This window comes from Miscanthus floridulus, unplaced genomic scaffold, assembly GCF_019320115.1.
Source record: "Miscanthus floridulus cultivar M001 unplaced genomic scaffold, ASM1932011v1 fs_520_1_2, whole genome shotgun sequence".
Classification (NCBI taxonomy): Eukaryota; Viridiplantae; Streptophyta; class Magnoliopsida; order Poales; family Poaceae; genus Miscanthus; species Miscanthus floridulus.
The window spans coordinates 70,597-80,000 of NW_027096871.1; the positions used below are offsets into that span (position 1 = coordinate 70,597).

General features: G+C 43.2%; 2 pseudogenes; both read right to left on the minus strand.

Moving 5' to 3' along the window:
- Positions 1-4,588: 4,588 nt before the first annotated feature.
- LOC136532071 (MDIS1-interacting receptor like kinase 2-like) lies at positions 4,589-6,433 on the minus strand (annotated as a pseudogene).
- A 213-nt stretch (positions 6,434-6,646) lies between these two features.
- On the minus strand, positions 6,647-9,002 carry LOC136532072 (MDIS1-interacting receptor like kinase 2-like; annotated as a pseudogene).
- Positions 9,003-9,404: the final 402 nt, after the last annotated feature.

The following is a 9,404-nucleotide window of genomic DNA, read 5'->3' on the forward strand; positions in this document are numbered from 1 at the left end:
CTAACCGAGCGCCATTGTCCGATTCCTCTGAACCACAGCACCACCGTGAGCTCCTCCACATCCTCGAGCTCACCAAAACCTCGTCCTCGCCTCAGGTAGAACTCACCGTGAAGGCGGCTCCACCGGGTCGCCATGACCGCCGCCGGCCGAGCTCGCACGTGGTTGTGCCGCTCGAGCCTCTTACTGCCCCCTCTTTCCTTTGCTCTTGGTCCAGTGAGTGATGCTGATGCTCGTAGGGTAGACCACTAGGGCCATGACGCCGTCGGCTCGCCGGAGCTGGCCAACTCGCGGCCGTGCGCCGCCATGGCTGTCGCCATTTCCCCTAGCCACTGAAATAGCTGCAATTGATGGTACCCCTAGGTGCACATGGGTGAGGTGAACACACCGGTACCGGTGGCCTTGTCGGAGCTGCCACTGGCGACGAGCTACCGCCATCGTTCTTCTCCCCTCCCCTGTCTGTCTCTCTGACTAGCGGGGCCCGCTTGTCAGCAGACGCGCGCAGGCGGGAGCCGGCCGTGGGCCGCGCCGTGCTTCTAGGCCGCGCTAGCGTATGCGGGCGCGTGCGTCGCGGGCCGCCGTGTTTTTCCGGGCCGGCCCAGTAGCTGGTTAGGTTTTCCATTTTGTTTTGTTTTATTCTTTTTCACAGATTTGTGTACAGATTCAAAAATATATATCTCTTGGTTGGTAGATCCAAATGATGTGGTTCCAATTTTGTTGAGTTCCTGGTAATGTCTAGTTTATATTAAAAATATAATTTATGCCATGTTCTGTTATGAAAAATGGAGTTGCTAATTATCTCTTTTAATCATGTGGGAAATAGGGGTAATTATATCTTTTTCTGTGTAGCTCCATTTGGCATGAAATTTTTATGGTGTACTGCTCATATCATGAGTAGCTTGTAGTTAAATTTTCATACACTTTGAACACTGTATGTAGGAGTTAGGTAATTCTCTAGGTGTTAGGCCTTTAACTGAAGATGAGCATCTTTATCTTAGGTTATGCAAGTTAGGTAAGTTGATCTTGTTCTTCGAGTTAAGTTAGATACATGTTTTAAAGTGATTTAAATAGAGCTATTCTTAATCGGTAAACGAGTGTCCAGTGATGTTTTCGTTAAACACTTACAGTATCCATTCATCATGAGCATCATGTCATTCCTTATGCATCCATGATATTTATCTTGTGCATCTGCATGCAATAGGTGTACCGAAAGGAGTGACACTGCTGGAATTCGAGGAACCGAGCGGGGAGCAGCAGCAGCCAACACCGGAGGTTCAGGAGGTGCAGCCCTCAGGAGAAGTGCCAGACGAGGTCGCCGTTGAGTGCCCGGATCACTGTCCGTGCAACTTTGTGAAAGGCAAGCCCCGGAGCATATTAAGCCTCCTAATTTCTGAAATGCAATTAAAGTATTATTGTTACATATATATTGTTGCATTAAGTTTAGGTGTTGGATGCAAACACTTGCTGGCATTGGTTATCCAATCCTTGTCCAGATATTGATACCCTAAATCCTATGTAGCTCAGGCTCATGTAGTGCTTAGCCCTGCTTAAACGCGGTAGAAGTCAGGTGATTTCCTGTCACCTGTGAGCTATAGGGATATACATATGGCACGGTTGGCTATATTTGCTATCGTGAAAAAGAACCTGTCTTAATTTGAATTGAAGATCGGGCGAAGGCTTGCCGGTTTGCAGTGACTCCGTCTGTGTCGCTTAAGGACTGAATCTTGGAGCCTTTCCTGTTCATGTTGAACGCATGCCTCTCTCTTAGTTGGTCGGGTCTGGAGACCGACCACGAAGCCGAGTAGCTCACCTCAGGCTGGGAGTCGATAAGTATAAAGTACGCCTCGGAAGGGAGCCGTAGGCGTGAGTCCAAGGGCAGGTGATTTAAAAGTCCTGATCGTCCTGACAGAAGGGTAATCCCTGAGAGTGCTGGCGCTGATCGAACCCGCGAATTTGGTTCCTGAGTTGTACCAAAGGTGACCCACGGCTACCTTTGCAAAGTATGCCAGGATGAGAGTTAGGAATGCCCCCTCAGCTGAGTTGTAATTCGATTCGAGTCGCCGTCTCTCACCGGTTAGTGAGAACTTGACGGGCTTATCTCCAAAGTTGATACACTAAATAACATAATGGTCCAGGAATGATGATATGATGATGACAGCCTTATTATACCTGCTATGGTTAATATTGATTGCTCCTAATAAGTGAGTGCTCTAGTACAGGTGCAAATCTAGTGAACAGGTAAATGATGATAAACTTGACGCGAAGTTTAAATTGGTCACTATATTCATAAGCTCTTTTATGCAACTGTGTCTAGCTAGCCCACCTCATAAGCCTTGCATGACCCTTCGTGTCCTTTATTTCTGGTTTTGACGGGTAAGTCTAGCTGAGTACCTTCTCGTACTTAGGGTTTATCTCCCACCTGTTGCAGATGACCAGTTCTACTTTGGTTGCTGCAAGTATTGCCTTCTCCCGGCTGGGGATGAAGACTAGACCGTTGGGTGCGGTCTCTCCTAGTTCTTGTACTTGAAGATGCTTTTGGTGGGACATGACTAAGATCTGGCAATGTATTTGAAACTATGAAGTTATGTACTAAACTATGTTGCTTCCGCAAATTTGAACTTGGTTTGTAATATTTTATTTGAACTCTGATGGATATAATCCGAATGCCACTTGTGAAATGTTGTAACGAATGATGTGTTGTGTTGAATCACTACGGTCTTGGTTTGTATGTCGGGAGTTGTTTGAAATCCTTCGTGATTTCCGGACTATCGGGATTATGGGAGCTTAAGTATAGAAATTTAATCACTTCGGTGATTGTTTTTGTACTTACGTTCTTATAATTTGGTCGGTTTTGTTACACCATGCTTGGTTCAGAGTTCAAACTTCAGAGAACAATGGTCCGGCTGGCCCCTGCCTCTGCCTGAGCTGGTGCTTGACCTTGACGTGTTGCTGCCTGCTGCAGTGCTGCTGCATGTTGGAGAAGGGGCTGCTGCTGCTCTGGACTGAAACAGTAAAATATAACTCAATAATGGGCTGCCGTGCTCTGAATTGAAACAATAAAACACTTAAACACTACACAGGAGTTAGAAACTCAAGCATCCATTCAGCCAAAAAAATGAATAAGGAAGTTTAATAGCAGTTTAGACGAGACAGACAAGCTGTTGTTACAGCATAGAACTGAATTGGAGAAAAAAAAATGATATTGTTCCCACTATGCTGTAGTTTCAGAAACGATACAGGACACAAGCTGCACATCCAAATTATTAAAAAAGCAGCCGTTTACTTCATGCCTAAGAGTTATAGATACAACATAACTGTTCATCATAACTCTTCCTATAATTTCTTGCTCAAAACCCCCCACAGTAAACAGGGGATATTAATTCTCTCTTTAAATGCCCCTCTTAGTTCTCTCCATGAACTAAACATGGGATTGAAACTACTTCCTCCGTCCTAAAAGGAATGCAATTCTAGAATAGTGTTATGTTAAAGTATGTCAAATTTGATCAAATGTGTAAAAAGTACTACTATTTATCCTACTAAATAGGTTACCATAAGATTTGCCGTGAAGCATTTTTTCATAATATACTTATTTGATGTCATAATATCAATATTTTTATGTATATATTTGATCAAACTTTAGACAGATTAACCGAGAATGCATTTAGATTTGTATTCTTTCCGTGACAGAGGTAGTAAAAGTTAATTTGTCACTTTAATTCTCACCACTAATTCTCATGTGTCATTTCGTGTAATTGCCAAAGGCATCATATAGGCCATAGGCACACTATCAGGATCCCAACTTAAGTTTCCGGTCAATATACCTATTTGTTTATTTCCATAATAAATATATCCCCATTTCTGTTCCCTACGCTTTAGGCTGGGAATCCACCCAGTCAGTAATAACGGACAGACGTGTGGTCAATTCGTTAATGGGCTCCCCTGCCTGGTCAATTGGTCGTCCACGACCATACGAAGTTATTGGATGGCAGCGTTCTGATTTCTGCTCGTGCGTGCTTCTCCTCACGAGTCCGACGTAACTCTGCCAACTGCTGGGCGCTGTGGTATGCCTCACCGAAGCGCGTACGGGACACGTCCGTCCCAAGCTGCGGCTGAGTGCTCTGCACCGTCGTCGGGCTGGTCGTTCGAGTTGTGCGTGTGTTCTCCTTCTCCCCGCTCCGCTACACATGCATCTGCCGTCTCCCAATTCCAATCCGAGGAACGTTTGCGAACGCTCCCACAAAGCTCATGTGTGCCGATGGCTGCTCACTGTTGCTGAAAGAGCTCACACTATGTCAGAGTGGGACCCTGCTCGCTGTTGCAGAAACTTTTATCCAGTCATGCGTGGTTAGATTGCAGGGTTAGTCAGAAGGATTTGAACAAAGTCCTGGCATTCTTAGCCAACACAGAGGACGAACAAGCTCACAGGCTGTCTGCATTTTATTGAAGGCTCAACACATACAACAATGTGTTTTCACATATTTATAGACTACATGACTGGTATCATGTCCTGGACTAATCACTATACAGTACGCACTCACATGAAATGCTTGGCACATCATAGATGAACTTACACTTATACATCGATTATTTCTTAAGGTGTATGTGCATGAGAAGGTGAGATAGAAGGTGGTTTGTGGAGAGCCAATTTCTGATGGACGTACTGCATTTCTGGCCTGAACTGAGGAGAAGTCTGCAGGCAAGCAAATGCAACTTCGACAAGCAAAGAGATTTCTTTCTTCTCCACCATTGTTGGTGATGATAAGCGTTGGTCCAAGATATCCTCTGTTGCAAGTTCATGATGTTGTTCAATGGAAGCAATGGACTGTAACTCTCTGGGGTATCTCCCCATCACAATCTCCAGCGCGACGACACCAAAACTGTAGACATCACATTTTGTTGTCACCACTGATGTGTAAGAAAGCTTTGCATCAAAATAAAGCAAATGACAACTGTCAAACATAGTGACGAACCAAAGTGAAATTTTCATATTTGCAAATGGTAACATGAATATATTTGCTATATGCAAGAAAAAGCTAACTAACAACATACCAGGTGCTATATAGCCATATGTTCCAGCTAGTTCAATCCAGTTGGATGAATCATGTTTGAGCATCCTTGCTATTCCAAAATCTGAAACATAAGCCTTGAAAGCTGCATCCAGCAAGATGTTGTTGCTTGTTATATCACGATGGATCATCGGTGGATTGCATTCATGGTTCAAGTAGTAGATTGCTTGAGCCACATTTCTTGCAATGGCAACTCGCTTTTGCCAGTCCAACACCTTTGCAAGATCCTCAGTTTTCAGGACAATATGAAGGTTTCCTCTCTCAATGAAATCATACACTAAAAATTTGTACCTTGGATGGGAGCAAAATCCATACAGCTTGACTATGCTTCTATGTCGTATCTTTGTCAGCACTTCAATTTCACTAAGGAATCTCTTCTCATCATCAATCCCTTCTTCAGTTGGGTGAAGCTTTTTCACTGCAACTGATCTCCCTCCTTCAAGCTGTGCCTTGTAGACTGTGCCAAACCCCCCTGATCCAATGATGTACCTATCACTGAAATTTTCTGTGACCCTAGTGATGTCCTCAAATACTAGTTTCCCATCAAAATTCCACACCGAGAGAACATCTCTTGTATCTGTAACTGTTGTAATTTGTGGTCTTTTCCTTTCGCGAAGGATCATAACTAACACAACAATTGAGAGAATAATAACTATGCACACTGGAATAAAAGCAACTAGGACCAAGTGGTGAATTCTAGCTTTGTGATATTCCTTTATTGGAGTTGAAGAGCATGTGGGCAGGCCTGAGATATTACCACAGAGGCCTTTATTGTGGAGGAACCATTTTGCTGAAGCATTTTGGAACAGTCCTCCTGCTGGAAGAGGACCTTCCAAGTCATTGTATGACACATCAAATGTTGATAGACTAGCCATGCTACCAATGGATGAAGGAATGCTTCCACTGAATTGATTATGGGAAAGGTTTAGGACCTCCAACATCACCAAGTTCCCAAGTTCCACAGGTAGCCTGCCTGTGAGTTTGTTGTTGCTTACATCCAACAACATCTGTAGCCCTCCTAGACTACATCAAATAGTTGTTGGCAGAGGTCCACTCAAGTTGTTGTCGTTAATACTTAAGGATATTAGCATAGTACAACTCTCGAGCTCTTGTGGTATTGATCCACTTAATTTGTTTGCCGATATATCGAGGTATTGTAAATTTTTCAACTAACCAAATTCAGGTGGTATATTGCCTGAAAGTTTATTCTGCGATATGTTGAGCAAGTACAGGTTGGCAAGATTGGATAATTCTGGTGGTATACTGCCAGTTGGGTTGTTGGAATGTACTATAAGTAGCTCCAGTTTTTCAAGGTTTGAAAACTCAGGAGGCAAGCTTCCGGTTATCATGTTTTCTTCCATAGCAAACATGGACAAATTGATGTTTGAAGCCCAGGTTTTGGACAAATACACAGAAAAGTTGTTTCTGTCCAGTGCTACATCGACAAGTCATGGGTATGGCCTGAAGGATGATATATCTCCTGTCATTTTGTTGGAACTAAGGTATAGAAACTTCAGGCTCCTACATGTTTCAAGGCTTCTAGGAATTTTTCCTATGAACATGTTGTGGGTAACGTCGATACTTCAAAGATTCCCACCTTTGCATATATCAGAGGGCAGTTCCCCTGATAGAGAGTTGTTTGCCAACACAATAATTGCTAAGTATGTCAAATTAACAAATAATTCTCGTGGCAATGGACCCGACATGTTGTTGATAAAAAGTGATAGCTCTCTTATGCTTGTGAGGCTCGTGAAAGTTGTTGGGATGGATCCTAAAATCTTGTTTATGATTAAAGACTAGGTGTGGAGATCCACCAAAGCGCCAATCTCTGCAGGGATTGATCCAACGAGCTGGTTGTCATCAAGGTCAAGGAAGTTTAGCGTAGTAAGGTTCCCCAAGCTCGGAGGAATGGAGATGCTTAGATGGTCAATAGCTAAGATTAGCTCGCTTATAATGGGAAGCAAACCAATCTCGTGTGGAATGGGCCCTGAAAGATTATTATGGAAAAGATGGAGGATGTTTAGTTTGGTCAAGTTGCCAAGACTTTCAGGTATCTGACCGCTTAAAAAGTTGATGCTTAGGTCCAAACTTTCTAGAATGGGAAGGTTCCCAAGCTACTCGGGGATTGGCTCAGTGAGCAGGTTTTTTGCGGCGGAGAGAGAAACAAGTGTCCACTACTACAGATCTGGACATCACTGCCGGATTAGGGTGAACCGGCAGTGATGTGCCTTTACTGCCGGTTCTGAGCTTGAAAATCAGAAAATAGTTGGGGCTAAGCCAAAACTGGCAGTGAAGGTCCACATCACTGCCGGTTTGTGGCTTGCACCGGTAGTGGCTTGATGTCTACTTATCACTGCCGGTTCTAGCCAAGAACCATTAGTGATGTTGGGCTATCACTGTCGGTTCTAGACAAGAACTAAAGTTGATAACATCATAGTACAAAAAGCTGGCGTCGTCCTCTCCTTCCTCCTCTCTTCCATCCCGAGCACAGAGGCGCGCGTTTGGGCCGCTCCCTCCATTGTTGCAGCTGCTCTTGACCATGAAGCTAGCTCTTGGATTTGAAAGAATGGCTTGATCTTCTTGCTTTAAGGTTAGTAACAAGCATCTACTCCTTTGATTTTGTTGCTTAATTAGCGTTGTTTTGATGGCTACATTGCTTGATTCTTATTCTAGTTCTTTCTCCATTCGAAGGAGCACTTTTCCAATTGGACTTTGTGCATGGCTTGCAAGCAAATTGTGGTGAATCCATCATCCAAAAGGTTGGTGTCTTTGAACACATTTAAATTCCTAGCTAACTACATGGTGGTCAAGATCATTGTTAGTATGTGATGGTATAATTAGTTCTTGATAGGAGTAGAGTAGATTCTTTTATAATTTTGGTGAGCAAATTAATCCATGTGCCACCTACCAACACATTGTTTGGAGCTACATTGTTGTTCATGATCATATCTCCAATTTTAGTGTTTTTTAATTAGTGTCTCCATTTTTATGTAGCATGGAGTAGAATAATTATTCTTTATTATTGTGAAATAATTGTTTTTTAATGGTGCTACTATTTTCAATTTATATGGCCGAGGCTACCAATTTTAATATTCCAATAATTAGTGTACAATAATGTTTTTCAAAAATGGGGTGACTAAATTAAATAAGTGTGGAATAAATTATTGTTTCGAGCGACAATTGTTGTTCATGAAGCTCCACTTGTTATTAATTTCTCTGTAATTACTGTCTCAATATTTTGTTGTGCAGAGATGGATCAAGAGTGGATGTATGGGTCCCGAATGGACAAGCGATACATGGTTGGCGTTGGCAAGTTTCTCACCGATTCCAAAGCCCATGCTGGAAATGAGAACCCTGTCTTCTGCCCATGCAAAGATTGCATGAATCAAAGGAAATGGGCTGAAATTGAGTCTGTACGAATGAACTTGATTACCAGGGGGTTCATGCCAAACTATATGATATGGACTATGCATGGCAAGGTTGGTGTGAATGTTCCGTAGAAAAACGATGATGATGTGGCCATGCCTGACATAGCCATCCATGATGCTAATGAGGACCTGGTGTCAACACGGAACCTATGGCCACAATTAATGATATGTTTAGGAACACACTAGCTAACGACACTGAGGATAACGATGGCATTTCTCAGCTGCTACGCAATGTAGAGACCAGATATCTTAGTGAAAGACATCTGGGAAAGCTAGAGAAAATGAGACACGATGGCAAAACACCATTGTATAAGAATTGTCCAATGAGCAAATTGGAAGCCGACATCATGCTGTTAGAGTTCAAATCGACAAACGGATTGAGAGATAAAGGCTTCGATTAGTTGTTATGTATAATAAGGAAAATGCTCCTAGAAAAAATGAGTTGCCAGAAAAGACATACCTGACCAAGGAAATGATCTGCCCCAACGTCCTCGAGGTTGAAAAAATCCATACGTGTTCCAATGATTGCATATTATACCGTGGAGATAAATACAAAGACTTGGATGTGTGCCCCAAGTGTAAAGCTCCACGGTACAAGGAAGGATCATCAGATGAGGGTACCAAGACCAGAGGAGGTCCCGTGAAGGTCGTTTGGTATTTCCCTATAGCTCCCCGGGTGCATAGGCTATTTGCATGTGCAAAGTCAGCCAAGTTGTTGCGCTGGCATGGCAAAGAGCGTAAGAAAGATACAATGATGAGGCACCCCGTGCTATGGGAAGGACTGGAGGACAGTCAATACTGTGTTCTATAAGAACATCGGTGGAGAGGTAAGGCACATTTAGTTTAGTTTGAGCATAGATGGGATGAATCCTTTCGACTAGGTTAGAAGCAATCATAGCACCTGGCTAGTGAC